The sequence below is a fragment of the Harmonia axyridis genome, chromosome X, assembly GCF_914767665.1.
Source record: "Harmonia axyridis chromosome X, icHarAxyr1.1, whole genome shotgun sequence".
Taxonomy (NCBI): Eukaryota; Metazoa; Arthropoda; class Insecta; order Coleoptera; family Coccinellidae; genus Harmonia; species Harmonia axyridis.
In genome coordinates, this window is record NC_059508.1 from 34,007,627 (window position 1) to 34,010,126 (window position 2,500).

Consider the following 2,500-nt stretch of genomic DNA (forward strand, 5'->3'; position numbering starts at 1 on the left):
GTCTTTCGCCCCTATACCCAGTTCCGACGATCGATTTGCACGTCAGAATCGCTACGGACCTCCATCAGGGTTTCCCCTGACTTCGTCCTGACCAGGCATAGTTCACCATCTTTCGGGTCCCAGCGTGTACGCTCTTGGTGCGCCTCCTCTCGCAATGAGAATGAGGCGCCCCGGGAATGCGGGTCAGTCATGGAGACCGACCATCTTCCCTTAGTTCACATAAAGTGAACCGTTACTTTCATTGCGCCTTTAGGTTTAGTGATTCCCAATGACTCGCGCACACGCTAGACTCCTTGGTCCGTGTTTCAAGACGGGTCCTGAAAGTACCCAAAGCAATAGCGTCGCTGATCGGCGTTTCAAGAGGTCTGTCCAAGAACACCGCGGCGAACAGTCGCAAACGGACGGAATCGGCACTAGGTCCGATCGCCATCACAATTCACATACTTGCCACGGGCCGGACGCGAACTAAGTCGCGGCCTCCCGCCATCAGTAAACCGTCGAGCGAGCTGTTCGGAAACCCAGTGTCCGTAAACATCGGAAAATCCGAGCTCACGGGCTACACTCGAGACCGTAGAACAGCACCCAACGGATCGCGACGACCTACTAGGGGAGAAGTGCACGCGTCCGAAGCCGGAGATGAACCGAAGGGAACAGCCAACGCGAACGTCGCCGTTTCCACAGTCAGTAAATCCCAACAACAGGCGCGAATGAATCTCCCCATTCGACCTTTCGGGTTTCTCAGGTTTACCCCTGAACGGTTTCACGTACTCTTGAACTCTCTCTTCAAAGTTCTTTTCAACTTTCCCTCACGGTACTTGTTCGCTATCGGTCTCGTGGTTATATTTAGCCTTAGATGGAGTTTACCACCCACTTAGGGCTGCACTCTCAAGCAACCCGACTCTAAGAAGAGATCCTCTAGCAAGCCGCAGCGGTCGCTACGGGCCTGGCACCCTCTATGGGCGATGGCCCCATTCAAGATGGACTTGAACGCGCCGCGAACTCGCCAGATAATGGATCCTTCCAAACACCACATCTCCCGGCGACCGGTTACGATCGCGGGATTCAGTGCTGGGCTAATCCCTGTTCGCTCGCCGCTACTAAGGGAATCCTAGTTAGTTTCTTTTCCTCCGCTTAATAATATGCTTAAATTCAGCGGGTAGTCTCACCTGTCCTGAGGTCGTATGTTCAAATCATCGAAACGTTCCGAAACTAACCTTTGGCGGCTCATAAAATCACGTACCTTACGCGAGGGAGTTAGCCTACTCAAAGGCGTCTATTATCTCCTGCTCCGTATGGCGGATCATGCGAATCCAAGCAAAGTGCTTCGGTGTTTCGGGGGTGCGCTCATGAAAGCTCATCCGCAACGCGCGACAACTGGCACATTAAAGCGATCGGACGTCGTTCAGATTTCTCGGACACGACGATCGCATGTCTACAGTCATGGGCGCAGATCGAGCAATACCACGACACCACAATATATGCTTTCGCAATTCAAGACGGCGCGTTACGAAAACAACTCCTCATCATTCCAACACACGAGGCGTCGAAACGACAGAACGTTGATCGTCACGCGGCAAACCGTCCAACTCGCCCAAATGACCTTCGGTACAGGATCAACGTTAGACGACCTTTACGTCGTCACTTCGTCAAGCCATAACGTCTGGCCGGGCAGTCTTTGTAATGGAACCGACCCTCAGTCAGGAGTGGTCCGAGGACAGTGTCCGAGGACCGCAATGTGCGTTCGAAATGTCGATGTTCATGTGTCCTGCAGTTCGCATGTTGACGCGCAATTAGCTGCGTTCTTCATCGACCCACGAGCCAAGTGATCCACCGTTCAGGGTAATCTTTTATGTTCGATTTCTCGGTACTAGTCGCAATGGACTTTCCCTCGAAATACGAGACGCCAACTGCGAACCTCCTCGAGAATGACATTCCAATGACTGAGACGACCCACTGAAGGGTCAATACGTCAGTCGATCGGCGCAAAATCTTCGGTTCAACTAGTTTGCGTACTAATCTAGTGACAATTATCGTAAAAAATTCGGACGGAGACAAACGTCGCAGACAATCCCGAAAGAGCATAAAAACGCTAATGTAACGGGCGTCGCACAACGTCGACGTCTTCGTCCCTGGAATAGATCGTCCTACCGAAGTCCGTAGACAACGGTAACGACTGATCGATTTCGGGCGAGAATCTTTAAAACCTGCAGCCGGCTCCTCGTTCCGTGCCAAACACGAAACTTCGCCCAGCCACGAACGCGGCAATCCAAGCGCTTCGAATCCTTATTCCGAGCACATCACGAGACTTCGCCCAACTACGAACGTCAGCATAAGCAGCCGGCTCCTCGTTCCATCAAGGAACTTCGCCCAACCACAAACGCCGACATAAGCGGCCGGCTCCTCATTTCGTGAGCATCTCTAAACATGGACCTACAACGAAGGCTGCACACACGTGCGGCCGGCTCCTCGTTTCGAGGATATCACAAGACTTCGCCCAACC

The 2,500-nt window shown here is 52.8% G+C and overlaps 1 non-coding gene and 1 pseudogene across 1 annotated transcript; both read right to left on the minus strand.

The window, feature by feature from the left end:
* LOC123688145 overlaps nucleotides 1-1,180 on the minus strand; it is a 4,966-nt pseudogene extending 3,786 nt beyond the window's left edge.
* Nucleotides 1,181-1,687: 507 nt separating this feature from the next.
* LOC123686950 lies at nucleotides 1,688-1,842 on the minus strand. The gene has a single exon (XR_006748703.1). It is a non-coding gene; the product is annotated as a 5.8S ribosomal RNA (ribosomal RNA).
* Nucleotides 1,843-2,500: the final 658 nt, after the last annotated feature.